Source organism: Mastomys coucha, unplaced genomic scaffold (genome assembly GCF_008632895.1).
Source record: "Mastomys coucha isolate ucsf_1 unplaced genomic scaffold, UCSF_Mcou_1 pScaffold8, whole genome shotgun sequence".
Taxonomy (NCBI): domain Eukaryota; kingdom Metazoa; phylum Chordata; class Mammalia; order Rodentia; family Muridae; genus Mastomys; species Mastomys coucha.
In genome coordinates, this window is record NW_022196914.1 from 58,777,476 (window position 1) to 58,797,215 (window position 19,740).

The 19,740-nt window shown below is 43.1% G+C and overlaps 1 protein-coding gene, 1 long non-coding RNA gene and 1 pseudogene across 4 annotated transcripts in view; 2 read left to right on the forward strand and 1 right to left on the reverse strand.

The window, feature by feature from the left end:
* LOC116083103 overlaps positions 1-6,567 on the forward strand; it is a 20,435-nt gene extending 13,868 nt beyond the window's left edge. The window contains exons 2-3 of the long non-coding RNA XR_004115583.1: positions 4,799-5,099; positions 6,407-6,567. This is a non-coding gene — a long non-coding RNA (uncharacterized LOC116083103). The remainder of the gene's footprint in view (positions 1-4,798; positions 5,100-6,406) is intronic.
* The window catches only part of Arhgef28 (Rho guanine nucleotide exchange factor 28), a 302,649-nt gene that overhangs the window by 241,762 nt on the left and 41,147 nt on the right, over positions 1-19,740 (reverse strand). The gene's annotated exons all lie outside the window — the stretch shown is intronic.
* Positions 7,052-10,019, forward strand: LOC116083822 (annotated as a pseudogene).

Consider the following 19,740-nt stretch of genomic DNA (forward strand, 5'->3'; position numbering starts at 1 on the left):
TGGAGGGGAAACTGGGAAAGGAGAAATTTACATGTAGATAAAGAAAATATCTAATAAAAAAAAAGGAATATAGAAAAGAGACACCATCGTATATAAAATCACTCTCCCCAAGAAAATAGGATAGGAGCTCTCCAAAAAATTAAACACACCATTCAGTAGTTGGATCTCTAATATGTACCCAGAAGGAAAATGGACTCAGTAGGACATAGAAGTCCTCTATCCAAACAGTCAAAGTATGTGTGATGACATACATAGGACATATCTATTCATACCTCTATTCCTTCAGATTGGTTTCCATACATAATGAGATGCTATCACTTCAGACACTCCACATAAGTCACAGAGGGCCAACATGAGCATTAGGAAAGCTGGTTGTAACTCACCACTGTCTGACAAGCTGCAAAGTTTACCTTGCCCAGATAACATAGAGGGTATAAGACCATTCATGTCTCTCTGACACAGAGGTCAAAGATTCCAACCACATGATCACAGTGGACACGCAGCCCACCGACACACTGACCAACCTCTCCACCTGCTGCATGAACTTGCATCTGCCTGTGCATAGCTCTTTAAAAGTAGAGCACAGAGGTGTCTATGAACAGACAGGTGGACAAATGAAAAGTGGCACTTACATCCAATGGAAATGTCACTCTACCTGAAAAGGGAAGGAACACATGCCACAGCCTGGAGGAATTGCAGCAGCACATACTCAATGAAATGAGCCAGATTGAAAGATCAATGCCCTGTGGTTCCAGTAACACGGGATAGCAAGCGTCAAAGATGGTTTCCGAGAGCAGGGAAGGGAAACTGTTTTGTTTAATGGACTTTAATAGATGCTGAGCTTCAGGTTTTGCACAACGAAAACTGTTCTACAACGGATAATGATAATGGAGAATAATAATGTACTTAATACTCCAACCTGTGCGCCTGCGTGCGTGCACACACACACACACACACACACATGCACATGCAGAAACACACACACAAAATGGGAGACTCTATGTTTGATAGACAGTCATAATTGAGAATAAAAACAGTCTGAAAATAGCACCTAGAAGCTGGTTTTCTGATTAAAAATCAAAGAGCCACCGTCATTCATTGACCATCTGCTGTGCATCACAGTGCCACCAAAGTGGGGGTGGCCCAGCCCCCATGAGCTTCAGCTAAAAGTTAGACAAAGTACAGAGTGGGCATGTGGAAATTCCAAATGAGGCAGACAAGGAACCTCATCACTATCTTCCCCCAACCCCAAAGCTACACGGCTCTCTACTGCCAACTCTTGGTTCTTTCTGTTCAGTAGGCTCTGGGCTTTGGGTTCAGCCCCACTCTACAACTCTGGGGAGCTCTAAGAAGGTAGCACTTTGCAACAGTGACATTCAGTGTACAAATTCCCAGGGAATACACTTGGCAAGGAAGAATAGGAAGAGTTCTATTTTTATTTATTTTATCTAAAATCACCTAAATTAAGTGTTGTAATACTTTATACACATTCTAGTACAGAAACCTCTCAGGTCACAAGTCATGTGAGCCATCTTGAAAGGCAGGTATCATAGCTGGGGGCAGGGGTAACCAAGGACCTGACAGTAGGGTGTTTCTCAAACTTCATTCTTAATACAGCATTTCCCGTGTAGGCTCTTGTGACCCCACTGGAGTGGGCTCCTAGATGGTAATCTATTTCTAGCAAAACTAACTTCACAAGTTAAACCAATGGCTTCCAGGGTCCAGGAAAGGGACTTCCCATGAATGATAATGCAAACAAGCATATGACAGAATAGTCTTAGTATGAATTCCTAATAGGACTCTTTGTCAGTTCCTATTAGAAAATGAAAATAGTGAAATAATGTGCAACTCAAGAGCCCTGACAAATGGAGGGACTCCGACCTCTGACCTCCAAACTATTTGTGGGGGTGGGAGGCAAGGGATTGGTTTTTCTAGACAGGGTTTCTCTGTGTAGCTCTGCCTGTGCTGGAGCTTGCTCTGTAGACCAAGTTGGCTTTGAACTCAAGAGATTTTCCTAGCTCTGCCTCTCAACTGATGGGTTCAAAGGCATGTGCCACCACTGCCTGGCCAAACTCCAAACTATCAAGAATTCAACTTTGAAAGCTGAATTTATGTGCAGTAGCACTGATCATGACTCTCATCCTGTCTGCTGTGCACCAGGACAGCAGCAGGTCATCTTGCCATGTTCACAGTTGGGCCATATATAATCCCATACCAAAAGTGAAGCTAAAACTAGATTTCTATTTAACATCAAAAAAATTATTGTAGCAATGTGGTAATTTAAATAGCAGATACAATAAAGAAAAAACTGAAATACATTTTTTCATGAGGAAAACTATTTCAGACCCATATATCAAATAAATAAAATGGGGTGAAAAAAACATGGAACATACTGAGCAGGTTGTATTTATGTATACACACACACACACACACACACACACACACACACACGTATATATACATATATGGAAAAAAGGCCATAAATTTGAGAACAAGGAGGGGTATATGGTAAAGTTTAGGAGGGAGGAAGAAGATTAGGAAAATGATGTAATTATATTATAATCTCAAAAAGTAAAAGAAATATTTATTTAAAAAATAGTTTTCCATAACTCAGCTTATATTTGCTAGTTTTTTGTTTGGTTGTTTGTTTCTAAACAGGGATCAAACTCAAGGTTTTTGGGTATTGTATGCAAGCACTCTGACACTGAACTATATTCTCAGTCTTTGGTGTTTTGAGACAAGAGTCTTAGTTATAAGCTCAGGCTGGCCCTGAATTAATACTCTTCACTCTGCCTAAGGGCTTTGAGTACAGGTAGACAGCACAGCATCTGGCTGGATTTTGTCTGCTAATAAAAATATACCAAAAAATAAGTAGCCCAAGGGGAATGGAAAGAGATAAGAGTAGGTTTGGTTATGATAAAAATGTATTAAATACATATATGAAATTGTTAAAGAATACTGGGAGTCATCTCTGCAACCTAATTCAGCTTCTGAAACTAATTCAGATTCTCCTTCGGTTAGATCAAATGGAGCTCAATTGGTTTCTGCTAGTGTTGAAATAAATCATATTATAGCTATTGGTCAGGCTGGAACGATAAGTCAGATATGTTCTTGGGTGAGAATAAGTGTTTGTAGGGAGAATGAGCTGCTTATTAATAATACTGAGAGAAGAATAATAGCTATTGTTACTTCGTATGAGATTGTCTGGGCTACACTCGTAATGCACCAAATAATGAATATTTTGAGCTTGAGGCTCATCCTGATCATAAAATTGAGTATAGTGAAAGGCTTGATGTAGCTAGGAAAAGTAAAATTCCTAGGTTAAGATTAATTAAAGGGTGAGGTGTGGGTAAAGGAATTCATAGGCTTAGGGCTAGTGTAAGTGATAAAGTTGGTGCAACAATAAATAGTGATATGGATGTTGTTAGGGGTTGTATAGGTTCTTTTATTAACAGTTTTATAGCGTCAGCGAACGGTTGTAAGATTCCGTAGGGTCCTACAATGTTTGGACCTTTTCGCAGTTGTATATACCCTAGGATTTTACGGAGTGACCATCCACGAGAAGAGATAGGGGATAGTCCTGTTCAGCATGACTCAGTAGCTGGTGTTGGATCAAACTTCGAGTGTCTGACCTCCAAATACTTTATTTTAGGCATATTTAAGCACAGCACAATTTGTGAGAAAAAGTTTCCTGATGATAATTAACTAATTCCATGTACTCGGTAACACTTAAGACATGACTACATCAAATTCTTTGCAAAGCACATGTGACATCTTCTGTAAAGATGGATTCTGTAGATGGACTAAGAAAAAACAGCTCATGGTAAGGGTCTTGGGGAAGAAGGTCACCAGGCTATGAACCACCTCTGTCCCCAGCCTTCTGGGTGGAAAACTGGCTATACACCCCTTCTTTGAAGAGGCAGCTCTGTTCGTCATTCCCGGTTTCTCTAGTGCTTATCTGTGAGCGCAAGGACCTCTGTGCCTCTCACAGAATACGTTTTGGAATATGTTTAAAATACATATTTACCAAAAGAACATTCTGAAGTGCAAATTACTTCCTTTAAAAAAACAGTGGCTCTGACAAAGGAGTCTGTTTGTCTGTTTGTTGTTTTGGTTGTGGGGAGGTAGGCACACATGTACATGTATGTGTACATGCTCAGAGGTCAGAGGGGGACTTCAGGTACCCTCCTCTATTACTCTCAACTTTATTCATTTAAGACAAAGACCAAACTTCTTAGAAGCTTGCCTTTTTGGCTAGATGGGCTGGCTGGCCAGAAAGTTCCTGGATCTGCCTGTCGTTAACTTCTAGGTGCTAAGGATTCAAATCTAGGTTCTAACGCTTGCATAGATAGCTACTGTCCTTACCAAATGAGCCATCTTCACAATCAAATGAGCCATCTTCACAAGCCCTGATAAAGCTTTAAAAGCACCACCCCTAAGATGCATTCACTTTGACATTTGTGAACTATAATGAAGACCTTGAAGCCAAGTGTACGCAGAGGTCTACAGAACTCTAGCCAGTCAGAATGGTTCATTTCACAGAAGTATTTCAGTGTGCTCAGATCTTTACAACTTCTGTAATGAGACAGGAAGCCTTTACCACACTAAGGAACACAGGCTATATTGTGGCAGAAAGATCTGTCAAATTCAAGCATGTACTACATAGTTTTTTTCTATAAATACAAGAGTATTCTAAGCTTTCTGGGGTTTCTGGGGTGGGGAATATATGTTTATGTTGGAGGCTTTGTTTGGAGGGGGGAAAAAAAAAGAAAAATCTTAAACAACCTGTCTTTTCCAGAAAGAAGTGGCCCTTTAATAAGTGAGCAAAGGAAATGTGGTCCAAGGCTGTAGACAGAGTCTGTCCTGCGGAAGATGGTTTGGAAAGGACCATCTGGGCCACCTCCCCCTCCAGGGGGGTCTAGTCCAGTAAATGGATGAAACTAGGAAAACTCATGTTGAGCACGACGGCCCAGGCCCATAAAGATAAACATCGCGTGTCCTTTCTCATCAGAGGCTCCCTGCTCCAAATCTTCAGACATGAGTGCATAGCCTGGAGAAACTGCCAGAAACCAGGAGAGTACAAAGAAATATTTCCCAAGGTATGGGTATGGGAAATAGCAGAGTACAAGCTATCCAATCAGGGAAATGGGAAAGCAGGGAGTGGGGGACTCTAATTAGGGAGTAGGGAGAAAGATAAACAGAAGAAAAATAAAATAATAAGAAGAAGGTCTGAAAAGCCATAAGCCATACTATTAGCTATTTCCCTTAAAAAGACCTATTATTCACATAACTCTGTGTATCTGTTTACATATAAGGTTTAGATAAAAATTTCTCACCTGAGCAATGTTCCTTTCAAAAACTCAAAGACCACTGAAGGATCCACCTCTGCCTCCCTCTCCACCATAGCTATTCAGTCCTAACTCCTTACAGCGACATTGTTGAATAGTGCTTAGAACCAACAGAAGACGTCAGCTACCATTTGTTTATTGGATGCCACCTGACCTAACCTTTCTCTCCACCGGCTCTGTGCAGTGGGAAGTCCCACAACACACACGACTCACGAAAAGCCCCCTTTTGAGTTATCAGCCAGGTCTGTCTAAAAGTCTCTCAAAACACGAAGCCTATTGCTGCTGCCCTTGGTCCCCTCAGAGGGGGAAGGTAAGGCCTTATTGCTGAGACACCACATACTTCAGACACAGGGCTCAGAAGCCCTTGAGCAGGAACTGCCCTGAATGCCTCCCCTCTGAGAACTAACTTTCATATCAGAAGGCACCACGTAAGCTCCAAAGGAGGGAGGTAAGACCAACAGTTATGCTGGGCTAGGACACCTATAAACTAGCATTGCACAGTAAGTCTAGAGGTTATTGTGAAGTCATGAGTCTTGGAGGAGAACCTTCAACTACCACCTTACTAAGGCAGCGTAATCCCTAGCTACAGTCTAAAGATGTTTCCCAATACACAGAGATATAAGGGTGGTACTCACCTCTCATCACAGACTGAATAGGTTGTATTTAGGAATAACACCACACACGCGCACACACGCGAGCGTGAGCACATACACACACACACTTAAGAACAATTAATAATAATAATAATAATAATAATAATAATAATAAATGGCATTAACCTGAAAGAGTGCCAAGAGGCATATGGGAGGGTTTGGGGGGGGGGTAGAAAAGAAAAAGGAGAGATGACATAATTATATTATAATCTCAAAAATAGAAGAAAAGCCGTGTTTCTGCATGTATCCCAGCCTGGAAGTTTTGTGAGGTTTTGTGCTTTAAGTTTGCATTTGTAAACTTACTGTACTTTGTCAATATTTTAGAAAAATAGATTTCAACCCATGTTTTAAAAATCTTCCAGGAGGAACATTTCCTAGCTTAGTGTTTGTTGGTTTGATTTATAGGACACGGCCTGATTAGTTTGCCAAAGGACAGAGCGTTATCAGGGAAGGTAAGCAGAACTCTTTATCAACCCTTACAGAATTGGTGGCTGGGACTGGAAGCTAAGCTTCCCAGTCTCGAGGGCAGCTGGCAGAGAAAGTCTTTGCCAAGCCTGGATCCCACGGAGGTATCTTCTCTGACCAGCAGGCACTTCAGACCTATTTCAAAGTAGACAGCAAGAAACAAACAAGAGCCTCGGGGCATCCAACTAGCGTTTCCCACTGATGAGTTTAGAAAATGAATGTTATTATGGAAGCTTCACTATCGTTTTTAATCCATATAACTTTTTCATTTTTGCATAGGCTGTAGAATATGCATTGTTGTGTGATTGTGGCATAAGTAAACACATGAATACATTAAGTAGGATACATGCTAACTCTTTTTTCTTAATAGAGTACGCATTAGCATTTTGAAAATCTGCTTCTACAAAAAGCAGGCCCTTCCCCCTTGGTCAGGCTATGCATACTCTTGCCAGCAGCTTCCTTTCAGTTAGTTCAGGTAGCTATGGCTACGAGGGTAAGATGCAATTCTAAAGTGCAATTCTCCAGTACATGTGGCCTGCACCCGAGGTGAGGTGGTACATGTGACCTGCACCCTAGGGTGACATGATGCATGTGACCTGCACCCCAGGGTGAGGTGGTGCATGTGACCTACACCCCAGGGTGACATGATGCATGTGACCTGCACCCCAGGGTGAGGTGGTACATGTGACCTGCACCCTAGGGTGACATGATGCATGTGACCTGCACCCCAGGGTGAGGTGGTGCATGTGACCTACACCCCAGGGTGACATGATGCATGTGACCTGCACCCTAGGGTGAGGTGGTGCATGTGACCTGCACCCCAGGGTGACATGATGCATGTGATCTGCACCCCAGGGTGAGGTGGTGCTTGTGACCTGCACCCCAGGGTGAGGTGCACCTTCACCTGGCCTGTGAAGGACTGCTTTCTTCCACATCACCTGTCATTCCACATAAGGCTAAGTGAGACGGAGAGCTGCCTCAGACTTGATCTCAGCAGAACCATCCAGGGCCAGACAACATGTTACTGACCTTGTACCTTCTATTTGATAACTCATATCTTATTCCTGCCAGCTCAACCTCTTGCTATTTTTAGTATAGAAATTTAAAAGCCACTTTGATTGATATTAGCTACATTTTCCAGATTAATTGCCTTTGACTCCTAAAGCAAAATAGCCATAAACCAAAATAAGTGACACCATGTTTGAAAAACTGGGTTTCCTTGAAGGTTTTAATATTTTCTACACATCAACTTAAATGTCTGGCTCTCATTACTGTAGACTTTGAAACCGTTTATCTTTGTATGTGGTGTATGGTTGTATGAACATTTGTGTGTTTGAATAAGTATGCACACATACAGCATGATGCACACATGGAGGTCAGAGGACAACTTTAGGACCTAACCTCCACCTTCTACCTTGCTTAAGGCAGGGACTCTTGGTGTTTGTTTGCTCCCACTGCGTAGGCCAGACCAGCTGGCAGCCAGGTTTCTGGGGACTCTCCTGTTTCCTCCCCTCTCCCTAAAGGAGTTCTAGGATTATGTGGGCACTGAGATTCAGACCTGCCACCTGCCCCCACCCCGCCGCCCCATGCTTGGACTGCAGGTGCTGGACCCACCAAATCATCTCTCTAGTCCTGAGACTGATTTAAAAGTGTTTCATAGCTGAAGATCCCATATAAATTCTGGTAGAAGTAAGAGAGCCCCCAAAGTCATTCCAAATCCCTAGTCAAAGTTTCCTAAATGAGCTGGGGAGAGAGTAATTTGAAAAAATTAGGATCCACCTGATATAACTATCAACCTTCCAACTGGATAACATTTTCAAATTTTTATTCCCCTTGGGTTTTCCCCAGATGAACTTGTCTTTCATGGGAAGGGGCTCTGAGTCTTCCTCTCACTGGCTAAACTATGCTGGGTCTCCTTCTACGCCACGTTCAGGAATCACGCAAGTTTGTAATTTGCTATGCCTGTTGTTGCTGCCCTTGGCCCTCAGCATCTCCCTCTACTCCATCTATATCACACTCTTCTGCTGTGTTCTCAAGGTCTAACTCCCTCTGTATCTAAAAACATTTGGGGGGAAGTAAATGCCAAAATATTTCCAAAAATATTATAGATACCAACAGATAGTCTGGACAATAGTCCATAAATTTTTTTCTTAAGTTTGTCTCCAAAAAGAGAAACAAATCTCACTAATGGGATAATGGGATACTAAATTAGGCTTACAAGAAATAGCTAATGTCCAAAAATTTTGATTGGCAGTTAACTCTAAAGAAAAATATTAGACTATTTTAAGTACATTAAATTTGTAAAGTTAGGAGGGAAACTTTTTCCATTTCCCCAACTCATGAAATTCCAGGTCTCTAACTCTTGCACCTCCAAATGAAATGGTCATGGATGTGAAGCCATGACTTTATTATTCTGGTGTGAGGATTTCTTGGAGCGGGAGCACTGTTTGTTTGTTTGTTTGTCTGTTTGTTTTGAGACAGGGTTTCACCATTTAATCTGACTGGAGCTTGCTATATAGACCAGGCTGGCCTCGAGCTCACCTCTGCCTCCCAGCTGCTGGGATCAAAGACCTGCAAAATCATGCCCCATAAAACCAGATCTTTAATTTTATCTTTGAACATGATAATAATCAATATCTTACATGCCTTTTATAAAACCCACAGCAACTTACCACTGTAAATACTATACTCAGAACTACACTATCACACTCAATAACTACACTCAGAAAGCTAACGACATAGCACATACTAAATACTCTATAAACATGGGCAGCCTGAAGAATATAAAAGAAACAGAAGCTTAAACATGAAAACAGGGAGCTGGCTGACAGGTTGAAGAAGGATTTGGCATCCTATAAGAGCAAGTTGAAGACTCTCAACAGTGAGCTGGATCAGATCAAGTTAGAACTGAGGTCAGCCCAGAAGGACTTACAGAGCGCTGACAAGGAGATCACGAGCCTAAGAAAGAAGCTAATTATCTTGCAGGAAACCTTGAGCCTGCCTCCAGTGACCAGTGAGACAGTCAGCCGCCCGGTTTTTGAGAGCCCAGCCCCTGTGAAGATGCTGACGCCCTTCAGTGACGAGATTGATCTCAATGCTACCTTTGACGTCAGTACCCCTCCAGCCCAGACCTCCAGCTCCCAGCATTGCTTCCCCAAGAAGCCCTACCTGGACAGGGCACGCTCTCCCGTGCAGGACATCCTCAAGAAGGTGCCCAAAGTCTCCAAGCAGGAGTCCCAGCTCTCACTGGGTGGCCAGCGATGTATAGGAGAGCCAGATGAGGAACTGGCCGGTGCCTTCCCTCTCTTCATCCAGAATGCTCTCCGGGGTCAGAAACAGCCCAACAGGACCACAGCAGAATCCCGTTGCAGCATAGATTTGGTAAGAATAGGCTTCGGTGGGCTTGGAGGACGAACAAAATTCATCCAGCCTAGGGACACAGCCATTATCCAACCAATGCTTGTTAAGCCCAAGGCCAAGAGTAAACAGAACGTGAGAATAAAGACTGAATTCTACCTCCCAGCCCAAGCTGGATACCTTCTTATGTCAGTGAACAGTGACCAGAGTCGTGTCTGCAGTTAGTGAGCCAAGACCTGGCCAAACGGAAGTGTTTTGGAAGGTGGCTCCTCTTGGACCAGACAAAGAGTGATGCGCAGAAAACACACTTCCTGTGTTCACTGCACCCTGCACCATACTTGGAAACCACGTGAGCAGCTTATCCTTCCGATCAGCAGGACCTGCTTCCAGTTGTAGGGTTTTGCTTATAGCTACAACCAGGTGTGGCTGGGCTCCTTCTGTTTTTATAGAACAGGGTCACATTGACTCTAAGTAGATGGAAGTGCTGGAGGATTCCTGAGCAGGCTAGCCTGAACTTCTGCCTGCCTCCAGCTTATTGCTTGAAATATGGGAGTGGGGAGGTGATAGGAAAAGGATGGGGAAGTTTTCTGTGTAAAATAAAAAGGTGTCTTTTCTTCTAAAAAAAAAAAAACATGAAAACAATGCACACTAAACTTACAAAATTAAGGGTCTGGTACGTGCACCCTTCCCGCTCATCCTCCACCCCTACCTCCACTCCAGCTGTTACACCCCTGCAAAGCAATGAGGTTTTTGGTAGTTTGCAAGTTTTTATCTCACTGTGATTTGCAAATGGTGCAATAAAATATAAATCTCTTTAAAACTCAAAAGGCTTTAAGGTGTATATTTTTTATAAAGTTAAGAAAAAGACCCTTGGGAAAATGTTTAAATTTTATATATGAAGCAATTTATCAGCGAGAATGTAGCACAGACCCACTAACAAGTGACATGGAAAAATCATGAGACAGCAGCTTCAAACGTAGTGGAAAAGGAATAAAAGTTAATGTGTCTAACCTAGTGGCAGTCATAACAATGCTTTGCAAATTAACCATGGCAGTGCAGATTTTATATGTGCAATCAATCACTTTTAGCAGAGATATATATATACACCATCCTAAATCAGAGAGGGGAGGGGGGGAAGAGAGAGAGGGAGGGGGGGGAGGGGAACAGGAAGAGAGGAAGAGGGAGGGGGGGAGAGAGTGTGTTAGTTATTTCACTCTCTGATTACTCTCTGGATTAGCACAAAATGAAAAATGACAGCTTGTATAAGATCCCTCAGCAAATGGCAGAGCTGGTGGTACCCAACTCAACTGTGACACTAGTGGAGAAAGGAAGGACAGTAGACTCTGGCCGTGAGGCCAGGTCTCAGAGACAGCCTTTGATGCCAGCATGAGGGAAATGTGTGAGGAGGGAGCATTTAGGCATGAAGCTACTGTGGAATGGACAATGCTGACTATATAAGCCTGTCTCTGACCAGAACAATCTGAGTCATGCAAGGCTCGCTTGCAGCTGTAAGAGAAAAGCTAGACTATTTCACAAACTCACTGGGGGCATGTCTGGAGATTAGAAGGGAACACAGTAACTCTTCAATAGGATCTCATTAATGCAAGCTAATGGGGGTGGGGGTGGGGAGGAAGGAGAGCCAATCGGTCTGAAATAGTGCAGCCTAAATTAGAGGATGTTTATGAAGTACAAAGAGGAGAACGAGTTGGCTGCTAACAGAATGTTCCGCCAAGCCTGTCACACTCATTTGTACTTCTCAGGATATATTTGCACATAGACAAAGCGATTAAGGCCTTAGAAAGCTGTTTCCAAATCTACTGAACTTTTCCTGATTCTGAGAGTCTTTTCAGTGTACTGCTTAGAGTCAACACAATACTCAATTATCATCCAAGCATCCTGGGGAGACACAACCTTTCACCACTCCAATTCCCTCCTTAGCAAAAATTTGCCAAAGTCATGTCATGGACGACATTGTGTAGAGCACTCTGGAGGCTGTCAAGATCCTCATAGCATGGTCCATACGGTAGGGTGAAGCAGGAGGATATCAGAAATGGGACTGGAGACTGGCAGAAGGCAATGGTATGAAGCCAGCGCCAAGAGACAAGGGAGTCCTCAGATAGAAGGGGTTCCACATGAAGACAGGTTTGATGCAGATATGGAGTTTGAGACGCTGAAGCCAGAGAGAACAGCATGTATCTGTATAGAATCCGTCCCTAAACATTACCCACTATGTGTGTAACAGACAGAATGGAGTTGTGGGTCATGAGGAGATGCTCATGTAGTAAAGTGCTTAGTACACAAGCATAAGTAGCTGAGTATGGATCCCCAGCAACAAAGCCAGGGGCAGCAGTGTGTGCGCAGAGCCCCTGGACTGAGGGCTAGGGACAGAAACAAGGACCCCTGGGGCTTTCTGGCTAGTTAATCTAGTAGAATCATAAGAGACCTTGTCTCAAAAAAGTAACTGGAGTAATAGAGAAAGATTCCTGTTATCAACCACTGGCCTCCCATATATGCATACTCTTTAACACATACATACACACATGCATGCACACACACACATACATACACACATACACACATACATGCACACACACACACACACACACACACACACACACACGCACGCACGCACGCACAAACAGGAAGGGACATGGGGGAAGGGTCCTTTGGCAGGCATCTATCAATAATATTCCATATTCTACGTTTAACCCAGGATTTGCTCAGCTTTCCCCTCATGGCAGATGTAATACATTGTTAAGTTCAATGCAGGCCCTGTTCCTCAAAGCTCCATGTTTGGGCATTGCTAATGACTGAATCACATTGGACACGGGACTCATCCCCAGTTCCATTTTAGAAAGTTAGAACAAGAAAACAAAAAGTCAGACAAGGTCCTGTCGCTAACACTGAACTGGCAGGCAGGACTGCCCAGCATTCACTCACTTGCTGAAGTCTGAAAGTAAGTCTGGATTCAGTGAGAAAGATAGTTCTGTGTATTGTAACTGTTCTGTCTACAGAAATGTAAAGCAGTGAGGAGGAGCAAGGGAAGACCAACATTCCTGAGAAAGGACTCAGGAACTAAGTAGACGCTAAGCCTTACTCAGGAGCTTGCCTGGCTCCCTTACCATACAAGCTAGAGAGACTCCACTTTTACTTTATTGAAAAGGAAGGTGACTTTTTTCTGGGGTCAAATGTGGAATTTCTAGAAATTGATACATCAATTAAACCGTGAGTTTATAATGGATGGTCTATGGATGGATTTTATAGAGCCATGAATTCCACAAAATGAAGATAAAATTTTGTTTATATGTCCTTTTTTTTCTGGCAAGAGTTTAAAGTGTACACAGGTCCTCAGTGGACCATTAGAGCTTGAGAAAAGATAATATATTCTGAGCTGGAGAGATGGCTCAATGGTTAAGAGCACTAACTGTTTTTCCAGAGGTCCTGAGTTTAATTCCAAGCAACAACATGGTGGCTCACAACCATCTGGAATGGGATCCAATGCTCTCTTCTAATGTGTCTGAAAAGAGCAATAGTGGACTCATATACATGAAATAAATAAATATTTTTAAAAGATAATATATTCTACAGAGATTAGTCTCCTGTTTTGTGAATGCTTGTGCTAGGATACTGAACAGATGTAGTATGAGCTAGAAGGCTAGTTTGCCAAGCACATACCTGACAAAGAACTTTCAAACAATCTTACTGGCAAGTAAATACACAGCGGACAGGGACCTACATTTCACTGCAGAGAATGAACAGAAAGCAAGGCAAGATGTTCAATACTATTAGCCAGTGGGGACATGCAAATTCACATCACAGTGAGATCAGCACTTGCCATTCAACAAGTCTAAAAGAGAGAGTTCTAGCCCTGGAGAGGATGAGGAAACCAGAACACAGTGCTGGTGGGATATGAAGGATGCAGGCACTAAACATCCAAGGGATTCCTAAAAACAAGCACAGAAGAGCTACCAGTAATCATATCAATGGCGTTTCTCAAATAGACCAAACTAGATGTTCCCAGACATCCTTCAACAGTCATAATAGATCAGCTCTAAACACAGATATACACACAGCACAGAAACATGTAGTGGGTCTCTGCATTCTGCTTCTGTATTCATGCATCCTACCAAACACAGACAGAATATGCAGTAGGTTTTTAATGGATGCATCTGAACTAAACTTGTACAGATTTTTTTCTCATTATTATTCCCTCAAACAATACATTATTACTTGCCTAATGCTGATAAGTTATTAGGTATTATAAGTAATCTAGAGGTAAGTTAAAATATATGGAAGGAGTCATATATGTTCTATGCTACTACAACACCATCTTTATAAGACTTGAACCTACTCCAATCCAGGTATGCAGGAGAAGTCCTGGGCCAATACCTACCCACAGATGCAAAGGAACAACCACATGCTATTTATCAACACAAAGGGAGAAAGCAGTGATACAACAGTCACCTAGATAAAACGTCAGGAAATGAAACAAGAGAGATGACTTAGCAAGTGAGGGCAATTCTCTTGCAGGGAGTCTGGATTCAGTATCCAGAACCCATATCGGACAGCTCCAGGAGGAACCAACGCTTCTTGTCTCCCTAATCACCTATATTTATGTGTATATATTTACATACAGATATAGATATACAATCAATAATAATAGAAATAAGTCTTTAAAAACTCCAGGAAATTGCATTGAGCAATTAAAACCAACCCCAAAAAGTGTAGACAATAAAAGTCCATAGAAAGCATTTTATAAAAGAAAAATGTCAGCCAGGCAGTGGTGGCACACGCCTCTAATCCTAGCACTTGGGAGGCAGAGACAGACAGATTTCTGAATTCAAAGCCAGCCTGGTCTACAGAGTGAGTTCCAGGACAGCCAAGGCTACAGATAGAAACTCTGTCTCAAAAAACCAAAAAAAAAAAAAAAAAAAAAAAAAAAAAAAAAGGAAAAGAAAAATGTCATTCAAATGGGGACAGACTGGTGACCACTGGGCATTAAAACCAGTAGCTGAGAGGCAAATATAGAAAGATAATTATGATTATAGAAAGGAACAACACATTGGAGGTTTCATTGCCATTCAATGTCTGACTTGGTAGTGGGCAGATGTGCTCACACAGGTGACAAAATGGTGTAGCAGAAACATAAAACCACATGTTGACTCATGGAAGTGAAGTGGGAAGCTTGGGCAGGGCTAACACACCAGTGCCTATAGAACTCTGCCCTAGTTTTTATGATTTGATATTTATTTTATTTCATATGTATGAGTGTTTTCACTGCATGCACGTATGTGTACCATATGTGTACCTACTGCCCAAAGAGGCCAGAAAAGGTTGTAAAATCCCCTGGAACCAGAGTTATGGAGGTTATGGGGTGCTGGGAAGGAAACCTGGGGCCTCTGGCAACCAGTGCTCTTCTTAAATGCTGAGCTCTCTCTTTAGCTCCTGGGGACTTTTTAAAGGTGTGTGTGTGTGTGTGTGTGTGTGTGTGTGTGTGAAGCTGTATGTGTGTGAGTGTGTGTTTGTGTGTGTGTGAGTGTGTATGTTTGTGTGTGTGTTTGTGTGTGTGTGAAGCTGTGTGTGTGTGTGTGAGTGTGTGTATGTGTGAAGCTGTGTGTGTGTGTATGTGTGAAGCTGTGTGTATGTGTATGTGTGAAGCTGTGTGTATGTGTGTTTGTGTGTGTGTGAGTATGTGTGTGTATGTGTGTGAGTGTGTGAGTGTGTGTGTGTGTGTGTGTGTGAAGCTGTGTGCGGCAGCTGTGGAGGCCAGACTTTTTAAAGGTGTGTGTGTGTGTGTGTGTGTGTGTGTGTGTGTGAGTGTGTGTATGTGTGAAGCTGTGTGTGTGTATGTGTGAAGCTGTGTGTATGTGTGTTTGTGTGTGTGTGAGTATGTGTGTGTATGTGTGTGAGTGTGAGTGTGAGTGTGTGTGTGAGTGTGTGTGTGTGTGTGTGTGTGTGTGTGAAGCTGTGTGCGGCAGTTGTGGAGGCCAGAGGAGGGCATCATATCTCCTGAAGCTGGAGTTACTGCTGGTTGTGAGCCATTGACATAGTGCTGGAACCTGAACTCAGCTTCTCCAGGAGAACAGGAAGAACTCAGCTTTTGAGCCATCTTTCCAGCTGCTGGTTAAAATACTAACAATATAGTTCTGTAAGCTATAAGCCTGGAGTGAAATAGAACAACATATACAAAGGATCTCTTATTGTTTCTGACAACTACATGGGAATTCATAATTGCCTCAATAAAAATTCCAATTTAACCATTTTGTGTTGCAGCAAAGCTTCGTTCTTTGAGGATGAATTTGAGGGGCTGGAGAGAAGGCTCAGCATTTGCTGCTCCTCAAGGAGTCCCAGATTTAACTCCTTATACCAACAGGGGAGCTCACAAGCAGGAGACCCAACCTTCTCTTCTGACCTCTGTGGGCTTGAAGCACATATGTGGTACACAGACACATATTCAGGCAAAAGACTCATATATAAACTAATTTTTAAAAAAAGACTAAACTTGACTTTTTGAAATAGCAAAAGATTCCCAAATCCACTGAGGCAGTAATATGTGTAAACTAAATAAGGAATGTTCTTTTATGAGCAAAAACAAACTAAGCTAAATCATGAAATGGTTTCTCCCATGAAGTTCCTTAATTTAAGATTTTGAGATCCCAGAGAACACTTAACATTCTTTTGATTGAAAATCCCCTTAAGAGGAAGCGAGAACCACAGAAGGGCTTCAAGTGAGCCAAGACCTTACCTCAAGTTGTATTTCTACAACACTGATCCAAAGAGTACTGAGGAGACTAGAGAGAGGGGTCAGTGGGTCAGAGAGAAGAGTTGAGGGACAGACTCATGGACTATCCCCTGCCACTTGAGCATTTAGCCAGGTGTGTCTTCTTAGACATCAACAGTACTGAGCACTCTAGAGAGACAGCCACACCTCCTCTCAGGCTCTCATCTGTATTTCGGACTCCAGCTGTGGCTGTGCAGGACAAGTCTCTTGCTTAAGAAGATACCCCACCGTATCATCACCACAGGGATCCGTGGGTACTTTCCTTCACTCATAAAAGTTGAGAAATTCCTTAAATGGAACTGCTAATGATATACCTATTTCTAGACCATAAGACAAGTGGACAAAGTATGAATGCTGCAGATATTCCAGAGCAATGTTTTAATGTTTAGAAAAGACATGCCAGCAAAGATCTGAAGCACTGAGATTTAGCCTTGGAAATGTGACTTCTTTTGAAATGTTTAGTTGAACAGTTACTTAGTATTGCTGTGTGTTAAACCAGATAATAAAACAAGCATAAAGCCCCCTCCCTTTCAGTCTTGTTCTACTTATTTGAAAGGAAGGATATACACACATGAAATAGGTTAAATAATGATCTATGGGAATAGACAAACATTGAAAACAATGCAAACACTCAATTGCTGGACAAATACTTACTGAGTACCAATTACATAGTAGACAGATGCTGTGGTGGGTCCTGTTCTAGAGGAAATGCCAGCTGTGTGAGAGGGAGGAAAGATGAAGTCCCTGTGTGCATGTGGAGTCAGGAAGAACATAAGAGCAGACACACACACAACGGTCCATCAACAGGGGAGGTGACAAGCATGGTCTTGGTAGAACAGAAAGCCTGAGTTGCTTTTAAGAAATGTGATGGTTTTTAGGTAGGGCCATGCCTAGATAGGAAGGCTTGAGAAATGAGGGTAGCAAAATTTGTGCTTCTCAAAATGACTGGCTTGGTGAAGTGAGGAAAGAGAAGGAAGACAGAAGTTGCTACTGGCCTTCGGCACCCTGGCACCAAGGACGTTAAGTATCTTCTGATGCCAGATCAGGGCAACACCAGCAGCTGCCCCACCTCCAGTGCTGACTCTGAACCCTAAGAACTGCTTAGGTTACATTTGCCAAGAGGACCACCAGAGAGAGACACTACGGACATAAGAAGTGGACACCACCTCTTGGAAATATGACGGAAGACCTATGTGCTGAGCTAGAGAGACCTCCATAGCCCAGAAGACATATGTGTATGAGAAAAATGCGAGAAAGATTGCCCAAACTCCATTATGTCCAAGGTGGGGTCACACAAGAGCATGGAGAGCAGGCTAGTTGGGGAGGGGCTAGCATGATGGAACTGACAAGATTTGTGTTTTAAAAGGAGCACTATGGTGGCTGGGGTTGGATGGACTTAAAGAAAAATAAGCCCAAAGTCAGGGCAACAAGGAAAGAGACATTGGTGTCCTAAGGGAGGGACACTGCTGTCCCTCAGAAGGACACTGCTGTCCCTCAGGGAGACACTGCTGTCCCTCAGGAGGACACTGCTGCCCCTCAGGGAGACACTGCTGTCCCTCAGGGAGACACTGCTGTCCCTCAGGAGGACACTGCTGTCCCTCAGGGAGACACTGCTGTCCCTCAGGGAGACACTGCTGTCCCTCAGGAGGACACTGCTGCCCCTCAGGGAGATACTGCTGTCCCTCAGGGAGACACTGCTGTCCCTCAGGAGGACACTGCTGTCCCTCAGGGAGACACTGCTGTCCCTCAGGGAGACACTGCTGTCCCTCAGGAAGACACTGCTGTCCCTCAGGAGGACACTGCCGTCTTTCAGGAGGACACTGCTGTCCCTCAAGGAGACACTGCTGTTCCTTAGGGAGACAGTGCTGTCCCTCAGGGAGACACTGCTGTCCCTCAGGGAGACAGTGCTGTCCCTCAAGAGGACACTGCTCTCCCTCAGAGAGACACTGCTGTCCCTCAGGAGGACACTGCTGTCCCTCAGGGAGACACTGCTGTCCTTCAGGAGGACACTGCTGTCCCTCAGAGAGACACTGTTGTCCCTCAGGAGGACACTGCTGTCCCTCAGGAGAACACTGCTCTCCCTCAGGGAGACACTGTTGTCCTTCAGAGAGACACTGCTGTCCTTCAGGTGGATGACTTGAATACTGAATGACAACGACTCTCAGGAGACATGGTGTGTATGGTAGGCTACTGGCCAAGATGCAGATGCACAGAGCAAAAGAAGCAGACACTACGATGGACATCCACCTCTAACCCCATTGTTCCTGGAACCTACAGAAAAACCATTCCACACCCTAACAATTAATTTTGGAATTCAAGATTAAAACAACAACAACAACAAAGTGTTTTCTCTTTCCACTGACTATAAGAAGGCTCAATGAGGCACAAAAAAATGCCAGCTAACGAGGCATTATTTTTAAATCAGCCTGAAGGGTTTGGTGTCTAGTGCAATGGTGGAACAATGAGGGAACTCGCACAGGATTGATCTGCAGCACTGAAAAATAATCCTGAGTATTAGAATATCATAGAAAAATATAAAACCCTGTCCTTGAAACATTTAGGGACAAAACAGACACATGTATAGTTAACAAAGGTCTCAAGGTAGGTCCGACATTCCAGAAAGTACAGTTAACCGCATAATTATACCCTTCATGTGTTCTCCAGGGACATAGTACATAATTTCCTGTTTTCAAAAAGGATCTACTAGATAAAACTCATATTTTGCTTTCCTTAGATATTACTAACTCACTTTAAGTCGAATAGAAAAGCAGTATTCTTCCTACGTGACACTTCAAAACTATTGCTTAAAAATGTGCAACCTGCATGGACTCCATTAGGATGAATGGCTTTATTGTGTGTCATGGAAGTACTTTGTTGGTATTCCACTCCAAGGGAAACCAAAGAAAAAGGCTTTGTCTTTCCAGGCAGTCTTGATGTGGACAAGTGGGTGAGTCTTAACATTGGATAAGCTCCAAAACATGCACTGCCTGTAGTGAGACAGGTGAAACTTGGACTTTTCCCCTCTTCCCTCTTCCTGCCTTCAATTCATACTAAGACCTCAGACCCAAATGCCCCTGTCTCAGCTCATGCTTTCTGTGGCTCAAATGTCACCATGTTTTCTAGAGCAACACTGGGC